This window comes from Lagopus muta, chromosome 5 (assembly GCF_023343835.1).
Source record: "Lagopus muta isolate bLagMut1 chromosome 5, bLagMut1 primary, whole genome shotgun sequence".
Taxonomy (NCBI): domain Eukaryota; kingdom Metazoa; phylum Chordata; class Aves; order Galliformes; family Phasianidae; genus Lagopus; species Lagopus muta.
The window spans coordinates 19,184,059-19,206,970 of record NC_064437.1 but is presented as its reverse complement, the minus strand read 5'-3'; the positions used below and the strand labels follow the sequence as shown (position 1 = coordinate 19,206,970).

Here is a 22,912-nt window from a genome sequence, read left to right as displayed (position 1 = left end):
TAACAATGTGGCAGCATGACAATCTGAAGTGTTTGTAGATTCAGCCTGGATTATTTACCTGTTTGTCTGAAAAACTGTGTTATTGTATAACTTTAGTCTCAAGATCACAAATAAAATGAATAAGATCTATAAATAGAAATGTTTATATATATATTCATTTATTTTTCTTATTCTCTTAGTTTAGAAATCATTTTCATTCTGAATGTCCTACAGCACAATTGTTTTCTGAATATTCTTTTACTAGGAATACTCTTCAGATAGGCTGTTAACAGTCTACCTCGGTCCTTTCATACTTGGTCAACAAAAAAAGAAACAGTCATTTCCAGCATTTTTACATATGATGGTAACAATCTCAAGAGACAAAAATTGAACAGGTGGCTCCATAATTATTCTGTGACTCCCGGATAACTCCTTTATCTCTGTATATTTTGTCTTCCCTTCATTCTTATTGCTTTTCTGCTTAGACTGTAAAAACTCAAGACAGATCCAGTCCTGGTTTGTGCTTGTTCAGTTTTTTATTGAAACTATGTCTTGATTTCAGTTTCCAAATTTGTCTGTAATGCAAATAATTAAAAATACTCCCCATGCCTTCCCTCACTCTGTTACATTTAAAATAATTAGATATTTCAAATCAGGAATGTGGCCTTGTAACTACTGCTGGTGTGTCTGCTGATGGTAATTCAAACATTTCCTTCCTTTAATTTGAAGTATGTGTCCAGCCTACTTAACATTTTTTTTCATATATTCAGTCCTCATGTTCTTAACATTCACAGAATTACATTTGCTCAGACAGCATGTTTATTTCTGTACACTAAAGTGTTCCCAAAATGCTAAAAGATGGTATAACGTGCTAGTGATGTGGCCTTTATTTTGATTCAAAGGAGAAGACCAGTAGATTATTGCCTGTGATTTGTAGTAAGGAGTCATAAAGTAATCCCACTGTTCTCCAGAGATTATTGTAATTTTGGGGTTGCCCTATCTATTTTTGTTGTGCTCAGTAGCACTGAGAAACTTCAAATGTGATAAAAATCAGTAAGGAGCTTATTATTCTTAGTTCTTGGAGGCTTTCTCTTACCACATCTATTCCCACTCTTCCTGTCCACCCACGTATTTATCACTTGCAACGTAGTGGCATGAATACCAGGGCTCTCAAACAGCAGGAAGGGAAATATTGGCCAACTCATTTAAAAATTAAGTCAGAGATGTCTTGAGGACAGGCATCTCCAACATAAATGTAACAACTAAACAAAGTTCTTCTGGCTTTGAATTTAACTCAGCTTTCTGTAAATAGTTAAAAATTCTTGTATGGACCTTTTGTGAATTCCAGAAAAAAATTTGGTAGGAGTTGTCATGGTTCACTGATCTCCTTTTCACAAGAAAATCTTCATAATTGCTGTTCATCCAATGCATAACTGTATTAATGAATTTTATCTAAAGAGAAGTCTAAGATTTTACATTAGATTTAGGATACTATCTTTGTCACAGTATCGCTAAGGGTGCAGCAGTGGGCGCATGCTTTACTTCCTAGAAAATGATAGTCAAGAACTGAAAAAGATACTGTAGAACTGGCTATTGCTTATGTAAATAAAAGGAGGGCTTAAGGAATTAATGGAAGTACTTTATTTCCTTGAGATAGCATAAATCAAGCTCTGAATTGCTCTGAGAAGGTAGATGAGTAAGTTTGTTGCATTCCTAACTCTGTATACATAGTGGAAAGTGTAAATTTTGTACTTTCAGCATCAAGCCTTGTAGAATATTTTGAAATGGAGTATAAACTTCATTATCCATGGATGAGGTTTAGGAAAAAAGTACAGGTTGACTACTTCAGTTTTGCCTTGATATCACACTTCAACCAAATACTGAAACACCACCTTGTTATTCCTCTATGAAGGCTAACATGATGCTAAAGGAAGTTTTGTGTAGAATGTAAAATTTCAAACTTCAATAATATTATTTAATAATTATTTAATAATTTTTTCTTTAGTGCAAATCAGAACTCAGAAAGTATTTGTCTCTCCCTTTCTCCAGTGTTGTTTCAATACTGAATAATAATAGTAGTGGGTTTGGAGTGGTTTTTTTTGTTGTTGTTTGTTTTTTGATGTGTGCTTTTGTTTTGTTTTGTTTTTATTTATATCTGGATTAGCCATGTACTGTCAGGTACACAAGCGGAGCTGCTGCTAAGCAACAAAGCTGTGTTACCTGGAGAACAATATATTCATACAGTGAATACTGACAGAATTGGCAAATGGTCTTAAAGTAAGGGGATCTGTTACCATTCTGTAACAAACCTATAAATATAAATGGTAACAGGGATTAGGCATGTAGGGGTTTTCTGGCTTAAATTACAGCCCATGTCTCTTCAAAACATGCATTTGGATTGACATTTGACACATCATAGCCTTTCAAATATGTTATGTTATGAAACTTACAGACTAGTAATTTTTGAAGAATACAGCTATAGTCTATTAGGTTGGGAATATCTAGTTTATTTTTTCGCGTTTGGAACATTCTTTAGAAATCCAAACCTGTAAATGTTTCAGTTGCCTAAAAAACAAATTTAAAATCTGAATAGTTTTGTATCTAGTGATGTGTAGATCAAAAGTAAAGACCTTTTTCCATGATTAAATTATCAATTTATGGATAACTGTATATTGTTCCATAGTAAATGGATTTTCAGTGAAGACAAAAACTGAAGATCTGTCTTTCCAAGATGTGTTAAACAAACTTAGTAATTAGCCATTTATGTACTTCAGTACATAGGACTTCATAAAATTATGCATTTTTTGCCTTTCATTGGAGGACATAGAAAACAAATATACTTTCTGGCAACACTCTTTCAACAGTCATGTTGCAAAAGGAAGGTACGGAAAGGGACAAGGAATTGAAGAACGCAGCTTGTGTGAAATATTAAACTGATTAATAAATATAGTTTCCTATGCTGTTTCATGTGTGCAGAACTCTATCCACTACCTCATGAAGAATGCTTCATTCTGTTTTGGTATTCCGCTGTATAAGACAGATACAATCAGTTCTATGTCTGCCAGAAAGTGTATAGCATCCTTTTCAGCAAATGCTTAGAACTCTCTGTAGGGCCACTAGGTCCAGCAATCTCTCCTGTGTTTTCTTTCAGAGGATTTGCCTTTCCCCTCCTCTGCCATCCCAATAGTCATGTAAGTGCTCTCCCCAAGCTGCGGGACACTGGTACACACCTGCTACTCCCTTCCAGCAGCCACTAGCTGCTGTCCAACCCAACTACAAAGACGTTCTACAAACTATCATAACCTTCTTTGTAAAAATGAATGCAAACAAACAAACAAACAAAAAAAGCAGAACAGCCCTTGTTTCACATGTCTGTCAACATTTTTGTAGTAGTGTTGTAATTGAGTTTTGTTGTTAAGGTGCCTTGCAAATATCAGGCATCAAGTCTGTGCTTCAGGATGCCAGCCAAGTTGTCTGACACGCCTTTGTGCCTTTTCTCTCACTTTCAGTGTAAATGGCTTTCTCACATCATTCATTCAAATGCACAACCAGATTATCTAGTTGCTGCTGCTTCTCAGCCTAGCAGCACAAATAAACTGCCTCTTATTCAGACCACTGCTCTATTGCCTTTCTCTCAGCATGCCCAAACAGCGACTCTCCTGGCTTTCCCTTAGACCTCTTATCTAACAGTCTGGTCTCTGTACACTCTTGTGACTAGCTGAAAAGGACATGAGGAAAAACAGTGTTTGTTATATGTAGATTATATGGCAGTTAAACTTCCTTTAACTGCTTAGAGAAATCCAACAGTGTACTCAAATCTCCAGCAGGAGTCAATGCAGCTCTCCCATGTCTAAATAAGCCGGCTCTGAAATCACTGATTTAAAAGTGTTTTAATAAATTGTTGCTGCCGTATGGAACTGGTTTGTGAAATCCCGTTTTCATTAGCAAAGTGGGGAATTATTAGTCTGGCCTGAAGTAGTAAAAAATTCTGTAACACTGGGCTGAGCAGTGCCGTTTACTGTTCCTTCATTCTGTTGTTGGCCTTTGCCATTTGTCTGCCTTCTGTAAGGCAGCTCACTCACTCACATGTGATGATGAAGCCTACTAAAAACAGACTACGTGAAACAAGCCCCTGGTATTGTTCTGGCTTTCACTGTAATTGAATTTAGTCAGTGTCTTGACAACTTTGACTTCAGTCCTCTAACCTAATTTCTCCTTCATGCTGCTTTGCATTTGAGATCACTTGTACCTAATCATATATTAAAAAAAAAAAAAAAAGGGTGTGTTCATGACTGAGACGTGAAAAAGAAGTGAGTAATACAGTGATTTATGAAAGGGCAATAGAATGAGTTGTATTGTGTTTAATATATATTTTTTAGTCTTTAAACAGTGCTCTGGGCATAACTGTCAATTGTTTGTTCTGCTAGTTATTAAAAAAAAAAAAAATTCACTGTCAAATACTTTCTCAAAATCTTCCTCATGAATGCAATCCAAGATCTGTTTTGAGACATCAATCTGTTTTCTAAGTGTAGAGCACTCGGAGTAGTATACACTCAGAGTAGTAATTTGAAATTATTTGTTTTCCTTAGTGTAAGGAATTGGGAATTGAGTCTTGTTTACATTTGTGCAGTGCCAGTTCTTCCATGTTGTATTTCTAGCTCATTGGATGATCTTTTAGGCACCATGAAGATGGTCTATGCAGGAAGTGCATGAACTTGCTTGTACGTTACATCTGACTTCCAGATACCTGTTTACTCATGTGAAGAGGTGGATCTCTTTTCACAAAATGCTGTCAGAACATCTTGCTACCTTGGATTTCTGCCTGTTATTTAGCTGTAACTAATGTAGTTGTCTCACAGTTGTAAAACTTTTTACGCAGTTGAGTTCATAAGATTTTATCCTTTCACATGTTGTCTTCATTTCCAATGTTATCTTAAAAAAAAACTTGTGTTTTTAAACTTGTGTTTAGCCTCCACCACTGGAATGCATTGTGCTGTAAATTTAGGGCAGATACTGACATATTGACAATCCTGTTTTTGCTTTTTCATTTCAGGGTTGTTGTTTTTTTTTTTTGTTGTTTTTTGTTTTTTTAAATGAGAATTCTTGGCCATCCAGCAACAAAGAATCGTCCATCTTTATATGGCAATATCACGTACATTCTGGATCCTCAGAGCTTAAGATTTCTTATAATCTAAGTTATGTTTTCTGGGGAAATAAAGGTACTTTCACATTCTTAGAAATTAACTTTGGTTCATACCTCTTCTACCTGAGTAGACTTAAATCACTGAAATCAAGCTTTTCTTAAGCCTCGCTTCTAATTCTATTATTTCTTTTGAATAATGATAGTTTCTGGGATAAGGCTGAAGAAGACTTCTTTTTTGTGTATGTCTTTCTAATAGCTGAGCTCATGCCAGAATATAGCATTTTCAATAGACACAGGTCTACCCAGTTTTTATATGTGGAGCTACTTATTGTTGTTTTCAGATAGAAGAGTTAGCAATAGATGAAACAGGAGCAAGACACTTAGGTAAGAGATCAAGCTCCCCTATTCACCTTTCATTTTCAGATATTTACTGCTTCAGAGAGAAAATAGATTAGGACATGGATCAAAAAGGAAACAGGATGTCTGTAAGTGACTCCATGCTGCTGTCAAACCTTTGCTTTGGTTTGCTGCATTGCCAAGTCAAACTGTCAGAGCTTTGGAGAAATGTGCCCAGAGTTGATACTGTAAACATGAGTGAAAAAGTTTGCTGTTACAAGCTGTTTCAAAGCATTGATTTTGTACTCAGTCTGTGGGAAATTGCTGACTGTATATTAGCGCAGGATTTGGTACTTCAAACTTTAAGAAACAGTAGAAACTTTTCATATAGGCTGTAGTGGCTGTAGAGTTTATGATGGTTTTAACTAAGTTTCTGTTTTCTCCAACCTTTAAACTAGACCATGAAAGTAAGAGGTAACATTTGTCCTTTGTTCTCTGGCTTTTTTCTGTATACACAGGTTAAGGGTACAGAACATACGGGTATTTCTGCTGTTTCTGTTGGACCTTGTATGGATTGTTTTAAAATATTTTTATTTTATTTTATTTTTTGCATTTTGTTTTGATTTCTGACCTTTTTCAGAGACACAGGCTTACGGTTGTAATTGTGATTCTGATAGATGGTGACATTTTCTAAGTTTCCTAGGGGGGTCACTGAAGGGGCATTTTCTTTATGTAAACATTTATTATTACTATTTTCTGCTGTCATTGTTTCTACGGTGAACTCTTCATGTGGGCACCAAAGGGATTGGCTTTTAAGCATGAAGGAATAACTCAAAGCTATCAAAATGCATTTGCTTTTCAGATAGATTAACATCTTTGTCTTCAAGTGTCAAGTTTCTAACAGATGGTCACATGAATATTACTGCATTGAGTGTATTCAAGCCATTCTCTGCTGGGTATCTGAGGGATGATATACTACAAGATTACTTCTTTTATACATATATATGTATCTGCATGGATAGGTCTTTGCATTAGGCTATCACAATGTTAATGCAGTTGTTGTGAAATATTAGTGCATAATATTCAATATTATTAAGTGAACACAAAACATATCCTGAACTGCAGACCTCTGTAACCTTGGAAACTATAAAATAAATTCATCAAGTTTCTACTGAATATATTACGGCACTGTCTACGTGTTTTGGATTGGAAACGGATTACATTGATTCTATTGTTAAGAATATGTTTAACAATGGAATGTAAGTCATAATACTCTTAATTTACTAATACCAATAGTAGTATATTTAAGGATGCATTCCCATTTTGTACTACTTAAAAACCTCATTGAGGAGTCAAGATCAAAGCCTTGTATTCTGTATTTAAAAAAAAAATATATATATGGTTAGAGGCCTATTGGAGTATATTACTGTTAAGCAGATAAATTCTTTAGGGCATTACAAAACAGTCCCATTCATAATCAGCTCATGGGAGAGTTAAAACAGTTCTCAGAAGGCAGTAAATAGTAAATGTATGTATAAACTGGGGATTTAATTTTGTTTGAAATCAAAAGCATTAGTATTTCTTGACAGTGATTACATTATTCTAGAGAACATACTTTCTACCATATTTTACTGTTTACATTAACTTTTAGCTGTATTTAAAACAGACATAAGAAAAATCACCAGTCCTTCGGAGGAGTGCCCTCAGCTTTTGATGCTACTGGTAGTTCAATAGCATTCCGTGAGACAATAATTCCACATGAAGGAAAATAATACTAATTAAAAAAAAATCAGATAGCATTTTCTATCTATTTTGAAACAAGAGTCAAATGTATTTATATTTTCCTTAGCTGTAATATTGTGCATCAGGGATAGGATGTCATTCTACTGCTTTTTATCATGTTTGGAGATACACTCTTCTAAAATCACATCATTTTGGTTTTCATTTCCACTATGCTCTCTGACTTAACCTCCATTTCACAGCTATATGTGGCTGCCAGCAAGAAGCTGAACTTTAGCAGGAACAGTAAAAGCAGCTATGTGGGAAGACTGGGGTCTTTTAAAATGTTTAAAGAGTTTTTTTTAAAAAAGAAGTTTTGCAAAGCAAGTGTGAACTTCATACATGCTAGAAGAGTACAGTTGTCACAGATATATTGTTGTAATTGATGTGCTTTGCTATTCAATTCCTTAGGTAGTCTATTAAGGGATATTTTGCTGTTTGTCTCCAATGAACATAGAGTTGAACAGTATGATTATTTATGAATGCTTTTGGCAAATAACTTGCTTAATTCCTCTAGAACCCTTATTGAAGATCATCTCTGACACTATCAGTGAAATTCTTTCAGCTTTTTGGGATACACCATCTCTTCCACACAGCATCTTTGATTTAATTTTTTTCACACTGAACTCAAACCATTTTGAATATTTTCTTACAATAGAATTTTCAGAGCAAATACTCTCAAATCAGAAGCATTGATTTCTATCTCTTCAGAAGTTTTAAAAGATACCTAAAACTTTTCTGCTAAAAACATTGTGGGAAAACAAAATGTTTCCATTAAAGCTTTGCTTTCAAGGGAAGGCCATACTGCCAACTTAGTGCAGTTTTCAAGCCATTCAAAAACTTTTCTGGACCAAGAACTTGTCTGGAAGACATAAATCACAAAGACGCAAATAAAATTTCTTCTAGTAAAGATTTGCTAATATTTATATAGAGAGAGTATAGAGAGAGTATAGAGTATAGAGAGTAAAAAAGATAAAAACGTAGTAGTAGGATGTTCTACTGTTTAATTGAATGCTATTCAAATTATTCATTCAATTCAAATAAAATTTAATTATCATCTATATCTAGCTAAGTAAGTTACTTTAAATTTCTGGATATTTAAACAATTTTTTAACATTGAGAGTACTATGTAATTCAACATAAGAATGGGAAGACTGCCTATAGCCAAATGCATGCATTCGTTTTGGATTCACATCTTTAAATAATTGTACTGTATGTTCTTACAGTATGTCATTGTAAATGAGTGCACACAAGGCCATGCGCCATGTAGAAGATGAGACAGGAAAAGTATTCAAAAATCTCCCTTTCTGTTTCTGTGTCAAATATAATTCATAGGAAAAGGCAACACATAACTTAAATTCTTCACTTCTCGCTTTAGAATAGTATCTTGATGTTAGTTTCTACTGAAATAGATTTTAATTTTATTTTTTTAGTTTTTTATTATGCTTGCAACTATGTAAATTTTAGAATGCTACTGTTATAGTATTGTATGGTATATATCATATATAGTATGAATATTCATTTCTGTATATGAAAATATTAAGGAACATAGATGTCAGATTAGCATACTGCAGTGAATCACAGTTGAGAAAAACAACAGTGTAGCTCAATGTGTTTTTAACTGGAAATGGGCAGCAAGAGCTGCTGTGGACTGAAAGGACAGCTGGCATGACAGCATTTGACATCCTGTGTGTAATTGGTTTTGAATGCTTGACAGATTTTTATAATAGTACAGAGGCATTTAGACCAGCAGGTGACTGTTGGGAATAGATGTGTGGTGGTGAGCCTGTCTTCATATTACTCTTACTTGGGAATCCTTTAGGCACACTTGACATCAAAGATGTGTTCACTTTTAAGTTCAAGTGCTTGTCAACTGTAACACCCTTTTCATCTAATTCAAGAAAAGCAGAACAACTTTAAACACTCGTATGTTCTTTAATTTATGTGGTCACTGTTAAAAATGAAATTTAAAGTGCAGTTATATATATATATATAGCGGGGATGGGAAATAGGATATTGGCTGAGCTACCAGCCATCAGATTTAATGTACAAATTATCTTTATTGGCAAACCTGAGTAGAAAATCACTTGTGAAAATGATGTCAGAATTAGATCAACCAGCACAGCAATTACAGTCAGGGACAAGACAAGCACTCTTTGTCTGTTGGAAACAGTAGCATTTTATTTTTTTAATGTGTTAAGTGAGCTGATCAAAATAACGTGACGATTGCTGGTGTGTTACTACTTTTGTTTTCTTTTTGTGGTAAGAGATTGCTAATTATAAACTGAAAGAAATTAATCACATTTTGTAACTGTTCTAACTTAGTTTGCTCATTCCATTTGTTTTTCTCTGTTTTGGTTGCTGATTAAGTGAAAGAAACTAGGGTCCACCATCAGGATTTTAGAAAAGGGTTTTGTGGAATCAGATAGCTTAATTCTATCATTTTGGGATACTATATTTACAGCTTTGTAAAGGAGCTTATCTAGAAAATGGTTGGACATAATATAGTCTCTGGAAAAGCAGACTACTTTGAACAAGATATCCAACTATTGCAGAATCAAGAATGACCAGTTATTGTAAAAATGTAGGCCATACATGTCAAAAGTTTTTGTCTTCAGATTGGTCAAAAAAAAGTCTTTTGTTCAAACATATGAGGTCTGCTCTGGCAGTAGCATCTCCTATTTTATTATATTGGTTCACAATATCAGAGGTGGATGTTGTTGGTATGGCAGTAGAAATTTTAAGAAAAAAACGTGAGGGGCAACCAATAGGATTATGTGAAGTAACAAAACAGAGAAATTAAGATGACTCTTGTGCAGCCTTCCTGTTTGCATTTTGTTGCCCTGTGACAGATGGCAGCAGAGGAGTAGTCTGATAAAATGGTGTTTGACATGGAAGTGCATCTGAAGCAGAGGTGTGTCACTGAAGTCAGCTATGAGGAAAAGATGGCACCCACTGAGATTCATCAGCACTCATTAAATGTTTATGGAGAAATAACAGTGGATGTGAACAGAGGGAAGTGGTGTATTTTGGTAGTGGTGACAGTGGGTCACATCTGGTGATGCAGATAGTTACGAGCCTGACATGCAGGCTCTTCTTCATCACTGGTGAAAATGCACAGTTCATTGTGGTGACTGTGCTTAGATGCTATGTATTTTGTAGCCTAGAATTTGCTCTGTCAAGTAGTGTTATTGCACACTTTGTATCTGTTATGATTTCCCTGGAAATAAATAGGAGGCACTGCTTACAGATCTATGTATATTTAGCTCAGTTATCATTTGCTGCTAAAGGTTTGGCATTTCATGTAAAGTCTAGTAAGACTTTTTGATTTGGGGGTAATAAAATATCTCACATGATACTCTGCAAATACACAAAGCAATTGCTATTTTGAAATTAATAGACTGTGCCAAGCTGTGTTCATAATATTTTATTAATGAGTGAATTGGAGCTAGAAAATTTTACAGTGCTTGGACTGACCATTCATCCAAAAGATATGGGCACTTAATTGTGCCTAAGCAGCTGTCAATTTTGTGTGCCCTTAAGATGTCCCTTTCTCACTTGGCTGATCACATCATGTTTGTGGACTTCGAAATGTTCAGACTTGAATCAGAAGGGAAAATTTTACTTGTGACAAAAGTGCAGTGCTGTGACAAAAGTGCAGTGCATGTCTATATATTTATAGTTCTCAAAGAAAATGAGAAAGCAGGCACAGTTTAAGTAAACTTTGGTGAAGATCTAAGTATCTGTGATTTTTTTTTTTATTTTTTTTTTTTTTTATTTTTTTTTTGTGCTTGTACTGTAATCTACTAAACTAATAAGATGCTTAGGTGATAGTCAATTTTAATAACCGATGAGACATCTCCCCAACTAAATGAGCCAACACTGGCTGTTCTTAGAACTCTTAATTTTACCAGAGAGAACAAAATCATGAAAGGAGAGGTTCATAGGTAGATAGAATTTTCAGAGTTAGCGGCATTGGTGTGCATAAATTGCACAATGTGTGGTCTGATGCATTGTAAATTCTGTAATACTGACCTCATTCTTAGCCATATTATGCTACATTAAAACATAGAAGTTGATAAATTACTTTTTCTATTATTTTTTAAAGCAGAAGTATAAATTTTGTATTATATTTTTACACTCTTTTTTAATATTTAATTTCATGTTTATTTTCTTATTTGTTTTTGCTTTCCTCAAGGGAGATATTGTACTGTTAATTGTAAAGAATAAAATTCAATATCTGCTTGTCCCATGAAGTTTAAAATGTAGAAAATCCTATGAACAGAGACACTGTCTCTTGCATTAAAATGTGGCAGAGTGGTAATCTGAATTATGAAAGAAGGCCAGTTCCCACTGAAGCTTATCTAAGCAAAATTTAGCATACCTGTCAAAACCCATTTCATTTTCAGGAGCGCTATACATCTGTTGTCTCTATAAAGATAATTCTGAAGTACAAACTTGTACTAGTATTTGACTTTTATTTAGAGACTTTTTTCCTGTCTGAACCACAACACTGGCTGATTTAAATATACTGAGTTCTATCAATATTGCAGGTGTGTATTTTGTAAAGACGAAAATAGATTGCCTATATATGTATGGTTGTAGAAGTTCTTTGTAGAAGACAAACATGACATGTTAGAGATCCTCCATGTGGTATTTTTCTGTTATTATAAACTGAGATAAAGATTTAGATCTCATCTAGTGAACAGATTTAATCTTATAATAAATAAGGTGTAACTATAAAATAAATTAGGGTGTAACTATAAATTATTTGAATACTGCAGTGCTGATGGGAAATCCCTGCCTATAATCCTCTCTCCTTATATCCACATGAGAGTGTATTTTGTCCAGCTGTAGAAAATACTGATTGTTTTTAAGGGAAAATTTTGAGTGTTGCCTTATGGGAAGTGCTTCATACCTGAAATAGCTTTTCTCTGAATTATGTTATGACAGATTTATACTTCTGCTCTTCTAGACACGCAGTAAAATTTGCAATTTTACCCAGGAGGTTTACAAGTATCATATATGGTCAATAGTAGAAACTGAACCCCTTTACAGCAGTTGAGAGTATGTCCAATAAATCTAGTTTTAGATTCATTATAGGAGGTACACCCAGAATTGTTCTTCTCAGGTGTTTGTAAGTCATGCAGCCTTAGTGCTGGTGGTAGTGGTTTCTCTAATCATGTGACAAGAAGTGGCATCCCAAGCTCAGAGCCTGGCCTGTTTCTTTGTGCTTCTGCTCATAGCGAGTTGCTGGAAGTGATCCCTGCTTGAAACACATCAGCGTCTCTTTTCCAGAATCTTTGCAATAATTTAAAATGCTGCCACCTTCTTCCACTTGTGCTTCTCTGTTCTCTGTGTCAGATTAGGAAAAGTCTGGTGTTAAGTCTCCTGCCCCAGAGTCAGTCCTGTCTGAATGAATTTATAACAGGTAAGTATTAGTTCTTTTCTATCTTTTATGTCATTTGATTTTTTTTTTTTAATTTAAACCAAAAGACAAGCAGTTCTCAGTGCTGTACAGACGTTAGTATATATGTGGTTTGCATGTAAATAACATTTGTGTCTGTCTCCATGAATATGGCTATTTTTAATTGATGTAAGCATTCTGCTGACTAACCCTTAATCTTGGATAGAAAGTGGCAAGAGGAAATTTGTTGCAATTGTATCAGTTGATGCATCAATGCAATGGTTGCTTTCCATAAAAGAGCTACTGAATGTTCTCTACCAGAGCAGACTTACATGGCTCAGGTTTCAAAATGATTGACTACATCCCGTTAGAACACAGCCATTACTGTTTGTTTCCACTGTTTGGAGGAAATATGTGTTTCTGCCATGCCAGGTGCTAATGGCTATTGATGTCTTTTTTCAGTGAAAAAAAAATAGGAAGCTTTTAAGTTCCTTCTCTTGCACAAGTCAGACCTTCTCACTTAACTTTATTCCCGTCTGCCAGCAAAGAAAGTTTTATTCAAAACTTTCTCCCTATCTTGTGTCAAAGGTAGTAGCCAAATTTTAGTGAAAGTTTACTAGAATGGAAATGTCTCCTTTATTTTGTGTCCAAAGATTTAAAAATATCGCTGAAAACTTTTGGAAAAAAGCTGTTGCCTTAGATTTTTTTAATTTTATTTTTATCGTGACCCGAGATCTGGTATCTGTCTGGAACCTATTGATATCTGACAGGAATGATCTCACCTGAGTCCCCAGTGAAGCTGGGCATTGTGGGGGTCAGAAATCCCAGATTCTCAGCGTTGGCCAACATATAAGATTTTGCGGTTTACATCAGTGCTCACTGCTGTTGTCTATAATTGAGACAAATCCTCAATGGGGAGAATGCTTTAGTTTTGCACACCGTAGAAGGCATAGGATGTTCTATGTTAAATTTACTGTATCTTTTTTCTATTCAATATTTAAATTTAAATTTCCGTTTTGACTTAAAAATCTGATATTCACCCAAAGCAAATTAGAAACCTGTTCTTCAGGATAGTGAAGTGGTGCTCTCTATAAGGCTAAAGGAAGTCCAGTCACTTCTGCTGTCTAGATCAATCAATATAATTTACTACTACAAGCACATTTCACTTATGTAGCAGTGAAATTGAACATCTGGTTTAGTATGACAAGTAACTGTTTAATATCAACATCTGTAGGGACTAGTTTACTTTTGAAAGAGCTGATCTGTGCTATTGTTATAAACTTGAAGTGTAAAGTGTCAGAAGGAGTCTTTATGCAATGTAGTTTTTATTGATAAAGAACAAATAGGTTCATGTACATTCTCAGAACTCACTGGATAGGAAAACACTACCAATTTAGGCAATAAATGATGGTGCTGTATAATATAACAAGTTCTCAAAAATCCAGATGTGTTTGGAAAAGTAGCTGTAATGGTGAAATAGGATTTGGAGAGACTGTTTGGGTTCTTGAGCAATGTTTGAATTCAGCGATATGCATTGTCTAGTTGATTTTCATTACAGAACAGATGTAGTCATGCATTATGTCTTACAGGATGTCAAAATTGCTTGAGTAGGGGAAATCTTATCATGGACAGCAGAAGGGAATAAATATATTGTGTTTTACTAGAATAGCCTCGTACATAAAGAGAGGGGTTTTTTTGTTGTTTTGTTTTAAAATTTCATTGGAAAAAGACAATGAATACCATTATTATGTTTAAGTATGTTTTGAAATGCTTCGTTATGTAAAAGGGAAAAAGCTTACATAGTAAGAGGCAATCTTGAGCTAATAGAATATAAAAACATTTCTGTTGCGATATTTCTCTCAAAGCTGAATATCTTTCCAAAATATTATTCATTACCATCCTCTCCTAGAGATGGAATCTTCATTCTACTCTTTATACCATTTTCATAACAGTAACTCAGCTAATTAGACTGAGTAAGCTTCTGTTAGTTTTGTCCCCATTTCTATGACCAATGATAACTCCAGAGAAGTCATAAGATCTGTTTCATTTATATGAGCATAATGCTGCTAAGTTTTGTGGAGAAGCATTAAAGCATGATTAATTGGAGAGATGAATGAGTTTATGAAACTTAAACTACTGTGTTAAACTGTTTAAAGCAAACACTCCTAGCATAAAGAACAGAACACTGGAAATTTTCACATTAAGGACATACCAAAAATGCAAACAAACAAACTAGCCACGGAACTAGCAAATAGGATGGCAGGTATGAGTTTGTGAATCAGTGAACTTAACCCATTTGATCCAATGATCTTATAGCCATTCTTGCCACTGTTTATCTTTGCACATCTTTATGAGTACATCACAGATGTTAAAACCCAGTGTGCAAGTGATACTTTAGATGAAGTAGCCATTCTCAAAAATCACCTATGATCAGCATTAAATAATATTTTCTCTTGGATGATATGATTAATCCATTTATTTTTACCTATTGATTGCTCATGAGCACTTTATTTAGGTAATGTGGTCAGTGAAAGAAAGGTAAAACTTTAATGGGTTCTCTTGTCATTGTATTATCTTTCTGGGTTACAGTTGCCATTATGTATGACAAATGTGCTTTTAAGTTTGTTCCTAAACAAGGATATCAGTACCATAGTAATGCGTGTTGAAAACATTCTGCTAGGCAGAATATCTGTGCTTGTCTTCTATTGTAGGGTTATATGATATTGCTAAAGAGATTTATCAGATTATTACTTGCCTTGGAAAGAAAAGAAATATTGCTGTGTGGAGAGATGCTATAAGGGTAGTTTCCAATCTAGTGTGCGTGTGCTCACACAGCTTTGTCCTCAGCTGTGAAATACTGCCAAGAGCAGCCAGCAAGGGTAGCTGTCCATTGAGTGTGTAGCAAATATCAGAACAAAAAGCTCTCTTTGTGTGCTGCAAATATTAAGGGCTATTTGGAACTGAATGGAAAAGTCTGGATCTGTTATCTACAGAAAGATTCATTGCAGTTCTTGTCCTCCGTCTTACATTTTTTTTCATGCAAATTCCCTGCAGTGGTCAATCCTTCAAAAAGCAAAGAAAATAAAAAAACATTGAATTCAGACATTGCTGCTCCCCTCTAGGCCAGCAGCCATACAATTGAATAGGCATATGACAGCAGGTAGATTTCTGAGGGTAGAAAGGAATCAAACTGAAGTCAGGTGTAGAATCAGAACAACTTTATGAATGCAAAAGGCAGCTACTTAAAATTGTTATGTAATATTTTCTTCACAAGTTCTTCAATAATATTTCAGAAGTAATGAGTTCTCTCTCTCAAAAAAAAGCACACGAAAAATCACAAACAAAAGCAAACAAAAAAAACAAAACCAGCCAATCAACCAAACAAAAAAAAACAAACCACAAAGATTAAAAAAAAAAAAAAAGAAACAAAGGTTGGAATCAATTCTTGTTTAAAGAGGTTAAAGTCGAGTAATATTGCATGAGAAGTTGCTTCAGCATGCTTTTGGTTTTTTGTTTGTTTGTTTTTTTGCATATTGCTAACAGATATACAGCAATTTAGAATTTTCTTTTAATGAATCCTTAACCAGATTGCCCCTATTGGTGGATTTGATATCAATAGTAGTTTCTGTGTTTTGAGCATTTTCTGAAAGTACTGAATTTTTATCTATTTATGAGCCCCAATACTGAATTAAATGATCCATTGAATTCTTCCAGCTGTTAGCCAGCCTCCCTTGAAGTCTAAATGCTATGAACGAATTATTCTCATTGTTGATGTTCATGAGTCCAGAAATCTGTTAACTGTACATGGCTCCCAGAAGCCAATATTTTAAGATATAAGCAGCACGGAAGCTGGCCGTGTTCTTTTTCTATCATTAGGAACTAGTACTGCTGCAGTAGGCACCATGATAGGGCATTCATGAAACTTTTTGATTCTTTAGAAAAAAATTTCTACATATGTAAGAGCGTGGCCAGCAGGTCAAAGGAGGTGATCCTCCCCCTCTACTCTGCCCTGGTAAGACCTCATCTGGAGTACTGCGTCCAGTTCTGGGCTCCCCAGTACAAAAAAGACAGGGATCTCTTGGAAAGAGTCCAGTGGAGGGCCACAAAGATGGTGAAGGGCCTGGAGCATCTCTCCTATGAAGAAATGCTGAGTGAACTGGGTCTGTTCAGCCTTGAGAAAAGAAGACTGAGAGGGGACCTGATCCAGGTCTATAAATATCTAAGGTGTGGGGGGCAGAATGGCGAGGCCGGACTCTTTTCAGTGGTGAGTGGAGACAGGACAAGGGGAAACGGCTGGAAACTGCAGCATAGGAAGTTCCGCACAAACATGCGCAAGAGCTTCTTTACAGTGAGGGTGACGGAGCACTGGAACAGGCTGCCCAGGGAGGTGGTGGAGTCTCCTTCTCTGGAGATGTTCAAGACCTGCTTGGATGCCTACCTGTGCGACCTACTGTAGGGAACCTGCTTTGGCAGGGGGGTTGGACTTGATGATCCCTGGAGGTCCCTTCCAATCCCTACAGTTCTGTGATTCTGTGATTCAGTCTTCCAAAGGGAAGACCCTAATTACTCAGTATGTGAGTGGGGTAACCTAGTAAGAATATAATGGTAGTCCATTAAATACATGTTTTATTAAAGGTCTTCGAAGGACTTACAGAAACAGAAACAAATTCCCATTTAAACTGGATGTAAAATTTTGCTTAATTTTGTTATGCATTTTTTGAAGTAAAAAGTTCTTACTTCTGAAAATAAACGTACTGCAATGGCTATGTTTGGAACAAAAGGCTCAGTAGGACTTAAGTTTGAGAAGTCATCTCACGTTATTTGGAAGCTTGTTTGAAACATGAGCAAGTATCTTTTCAAACTCACTTTTGCTTTCACTGTGTTTTTACCTAAGTAATTTTGCTTCCACTGCCATTTTGGCCATATTTTTGTCTACTTGCTCCTAACATGTATTACATTGTTTACTCCTCATTTTCCCATTTTCTGAATCCACGTCCCCCTTTGCTTTAATTTCTCACTACTGCAAAATCTAATATAGCCAAGTACTTGTTTTATTAATCTACTACTCTTCCTTGTGATGTCTGGACCGCTTAGAGTTTTTCTGCACAGTTTAAAAAAAAAGAAACAAAACAGTTTTACCTTGTCTGATTTTCTCTTGGCTCCTACCTCTTGTCTTTTACAGTTTCCATTGAGGTAGAAAAGCTAATTTAAGTTAAATATAAAGTATAGTGTTGAAAATTAGGATCTCTTTAGTTACTGTGGTTATTTTCAGGGTCTATCCAATCCTTTTTAATCTTGAATAATAAAATTTTGGCCAGAGATTACAGTCTGTTCATGCATATCTCCTGATTTTGAGCAGAATTCTCTGTGGATAAGTAACGTGTCGTGTCCTGCCTGTAAGGGGAGGGAAGAGGTATCCAGGAAGTGCTTTTCATTGGTCCTTAAAGTAATGTTTTAGTTTGTTTTTCTTACAGCAAGCTTTATATAATTTATATAATATGCATTAATATACAATATAATATATAATATCCATTAATTCTTAGAAATCATTTTTTCTTCCATCTTCAAGTGTAGTAAGATTAATGCCTTTCATTATCATCCTTTGTTCTATCATTCTTGACTGGTAAAAAGGTCAAGTATTCCATGACACTTTAACAAGTAAATGATCAAATCGGTGGTGATAAACTTGAGTGCAAGGAAAATCCTTCAGGTTCTGACATGTGTACCACAATGGAAGATGTCGTAAGAGTACCAAAGTTTCTCAGAGTTATGCTTCTAATTGTTAAGTCTCAAGTGAAGATTTTGCAGGGCTTAATGAGCCTTAGGCAGGTGGAAAATTTTGGAGACCCCAAGTACTAAAGATCTGAAGGCAATGGTAGTAAATTATATTAATCTTTGCTAATGACAAATTAACTGTGATACCCTACATTAAAATAGTTTTAAGGGAAATTCTGAATAATAGAACACATCATTTAAAAAAAATACTTTATGCTAAGAATATGCACTTTCAAACATACAATAAAAACTTTATATTATTGAGTGAATAATACTGCAAAAATATGCAATTTCTCGTGTTTAGGTCATAGTGATACTTACTGAGAAATGATTGTAAGCATCCAAAATTAATAATCTATTAAATAACTGAAGGCAAATTAAATGCAAATGAAACTCATCAAATGAATGCATAATGCTTACTGCATTGAGGTTTCAAAACACATTTGTGATGCTGAGTAGAATAAAATCGAACTTACATTTCAGGCACTGTGAATATGCAAATGTCATCATCTATTTCTTTTTACGCTCTCCTGGTTTTTGTTCTTTGTTTTGCAAATATGGTAATTGTAATGCAATTGTATTAAAATTGGGAGAAATAATCAAAATTCATTCAACAAACACATGCTTCTTCCAAAGATATTTTGCTCAAAAATGTATGAGGGATTTGCAGTTTATAAAGCTACTGGTTTTAAAGCTAATCATGCTGCTTTCATATATTCTACTGTAGCATGAATGACACTGGAAATATGGATGCATTAGTATGGGACTATGGGAAAAAAACCAACAACAATGTGTTGAGTGTACAACCTCTTTTTTTTTTTTTTAATGAAACAGCTCAACTAGAAACTTTTACTGGTAAAATAAATGCATATACTAAGGCTTTTACTGAAACTTTTGTAAATTGTTTCTCTATATGTCCATTTTTATTTTTCCCCTTTCAGTATCCATTTCAAGAGTCCTCTTCAGTACTGTATTAAGTTTGTTCCAAAAACCAGCGCACCTGGCCAACTGTTTTAATGCAATGCTAGATGGGACTTTGAAATTTGAATAATTGATACCATCAGAAATTGTGGGTAAATCAAATGCTAATTACACCATGCTAATGACTTGCTGGTCATCAGTCTACCTACTGTAACAAGACAAGTTCAAGACCAGCTAGATTGGTTCCCCTGTCCAAGTCCTATCATCTTACCAGTGATATCTTTGAATGAAAATTATTCTTTTCTAATGTCAGATTTATTGAGAGGAGTTTAGAGAAAAAAAAAAAAAAAAAAAGTTGATTGGCATTATTATTATGAACTACTTAATAATATTTGAGTATAAAGTATCAGCAGATGTAATCAGCCTCTTAGTAATTGTGAAATTCTCTTAATCAGTAGAGTTGTACTGCTATGCCCAGGAGAACTTGGCAAAAATGTTTGTAGAAGTTGATGTGATTTTTTAATATATACTGACCAGATTATTCAGAAGGTTTTTTTAATTATTATTTTATTATTTTTTAGTGGATGATTTTTTTTCTTTTTGACACAGATTACAGAAGGCACCAGAAATTCTTCATAAATTAGGTGTCTCCAGTGTTACACAAGCACAGTGATATTTAGCCTTGCTTCTCTTTCAGAACAAATTTCTTCATTACTTCTTCTGCAGGTCTCATCCCTTTTTTAGTGAATAAATGAAAGGCTAGTGCTTTTTACAAATAATATAAATATACAAATTGAAGAGTTTTTTTTCTATCTAGTGTAAGTAATGAAACCTAAGAGGTTTCACTCCTGCCTATTTTTAATGTCACAGTTTTATTTCAAAATATGTTTTTAAGGAATAAATTATGTAAAATGGTCTAGGTTGAGTACGTAGTTGTAATTTCAATTCGGTAAAATTCTGTTTCATAGGTAGGTGAATCCATAACATGTCACTGCCAGATTAGTCAATATATTATTCATTTTTGCAATCCTAAAGCTGAAGCTCAAACCAATAACATTTAAGATTCCTACATAGACAAAGTTGTGCATTGGTTTGATTTTGAAATTTCAAGTCCTGTTGAGTAGATATGCTGATGTACATGAAACTGTCAAACTTTGATCACATTGGTTAATCCAATTTAAAGATTTTATTTTTTTTTTGTATAACCCTTAGCTGGACATAACCACTGGTGACGGTTTCAGAGATACAGAGTGATTGCATATTTGGGAGAAATGCTGTATGTGAGCATTTGCAGTGATTAGCATTTAAATAGCCTATGTTAACCTAAACAATACACAGGGTTTTGGATGACATTTTTTGCAGGACTTTGATTCCAAGGATTTTTACAGTATGATAGGTACATGATCCAAACAGACATATTATGGAGATATGTTTGCCCTCAGTTGAAAATAGGTCTCAAGCAAAGGATGATAAGCAAAACTGCATCCAGCACAGAAACAGCAGGATATAACAAGTAGCTGAAAAGCACTTAAAACTCACTCGTCTGGTATGTGCAAATACTATATTGTGACATTTGTCAAGAAATCTCATCATCCCAAAACTCTTCTGGTTTTCAGCAGCCCGTTTGAAGAAGTTCACTCCTGTTAGGACAAAATTTAATAGACAAGTGCAGTTCTAGCTGCACCAGTACAAATGGAAGAGTATCTATACCTGTCCCAAATTCTGGGTTCCTCGTTCTATAAACATCATACATTTGCTTACAAGTATATGTTGGAATAGCTCATTAATGTTAGTGTTTCACATACAACTGGGAAAGAGCTTTCTGGATTAGAGATTAGAAAAAAGTTGCATATTTTGCTTTATTGCTGGAGCAATAAAACTTCTCATATTTTTTTTAATAAATAATCCTGGACACAGTTTTATAAAATTGTCCAGAAATATACATGACGTGATGTAAATGAATCAAGATCGGGGGGGGGGAAGAAAGAAAAAAGAAAAAAGATCCAGGGAATATCAGAGGCAAGAATAAAAAATGCTTACTTCTGTGGTACTGAGGTGCAGGGATCTGGAAGCAAAGGGCTGGAGGAGTGTCATTGCCTAGAGCTGAGAAGGGGTAAATTGAGAGGCAAAATGCAACTTGTGTGTGTGGCAATTCTGTAACAAACACAGGCTGCCTTGGGTTGTGTGAAAACAGTCTTACATATTTGGTTCAGTCTGTTCTTGAGGACATTTTTTATGTCATCTGCTGAGTGGATTTGGGTTTTTTTTGCCTTTTAAAATTTTTGCTAAAATTAAAAACAAATAATATTTATGTTTTTCTAAATCTAGCTTTGAGTGCTTGCAAGGAATGGAGTAAACACACATGAGAGGAACCCAATTGTGGGAAATGTACTTACAAGATTTGTCTTAAAAGCTTTAACATTCTGTTTTTCTAAGGAGAAAACTAAGTGCCAGATTTTTCTAGTTGTATTTTTCATCTGCTTAGCTGCTTAGAAATATTTGTTCTCTTAATAATTGGACCAGAATGGATTCGTCAAAATGTTTAAGACTGTCTGCAAGTTCTATTTAATGTTCTGTCACATGCAAAGTGCTTACTATAAGGAAGGAGACAGACTTTTTACAGAGCCTGACAGTGATGGGACAAGGGACAGTGATTTTAAACTAAAAGAGGGGAAATTTAGATTAAGTGTCAGGGAGAAATTTTTCACTCAGTGAGCAGTGAAGCATTGGAACACGTTACCCAGTGAGGTTTGGATACCCCAACCTTGGAGGTGTTCAGAGCCAGTTTGGATGGGGCTCTGGGCAGCCTAATCTAGTCCCTGTTCTAGTGTCTGGCACCCCTGCCCACAGTAGGGGATTGTAGATCAACGATCTTTAAATTCTCTTCCTATTCAAGACGTTCTATGATGTGTGGAAAAAGGAGTACAGTCGTAAGCTTGACCTAGCCTTCATAATGCCATAAGGGAAATGCTGTGAATAATAATATTGAGTGTTATTGTGCTGTTGTTATTAATGTCTTTAGGTACATTCTGAAGTGATATGTATCTGAGAACATCTCTTGTTTAGTGTGTTGCTAGTGTGTTGTGTGAAATTACTGCATGGTGTTAAGGCACTATACTGCCTATTAAAATGTTCTCTACATACCTGTCAGTTCTTTATCTGACCATAAAGTACCATCAGAAAAAAGATTCTTTACTGTTCCTTTCCCATTCAGTATCATCTATGAAGAGGTGGTATGTGCAGAAGTGTGTACGCACAGTACATTGGCATCTGTGTGGGGCATAGAGATGGTTGTTCACACTTCAATTCCTTAGTATAAACTGATTGAAGTATTATAAAATATGCCTAACATCTTCAATAGAAAACCAGTCTTTCATATACTGATAACTTGCTAATAGATAGTATATGGCATGTATTCATATAAAAGTTAGACTTTATCATCGTTTATAACCCATTTGAATTCCTCTTAAACTCTGCTTGAAGCATCTTCTAGGTGTTTATATTGCAAAAAGATGAAACATATAGATGTATGTTGCTGCCTAATAAATCTCTTCCATCTGTTTCACTTGCAG

At 34.9% G+C, this 22,912-nt stretch overlaps 1 long non-coding RNA gene across 1 annotated transcript in view; it reads left to right on the top strand.

Annotated features, from left to right (window-relative positions):
- The window catches only part of LOC125694152 (uncharacterized), a 132,514-nt gene that overhangs the window by 90,086 nt on the left and 19,516 nt on the right, over positions 1-22,912 (top strand). The gene's annotated exons all lie outside the window — the stretch shown is intronic.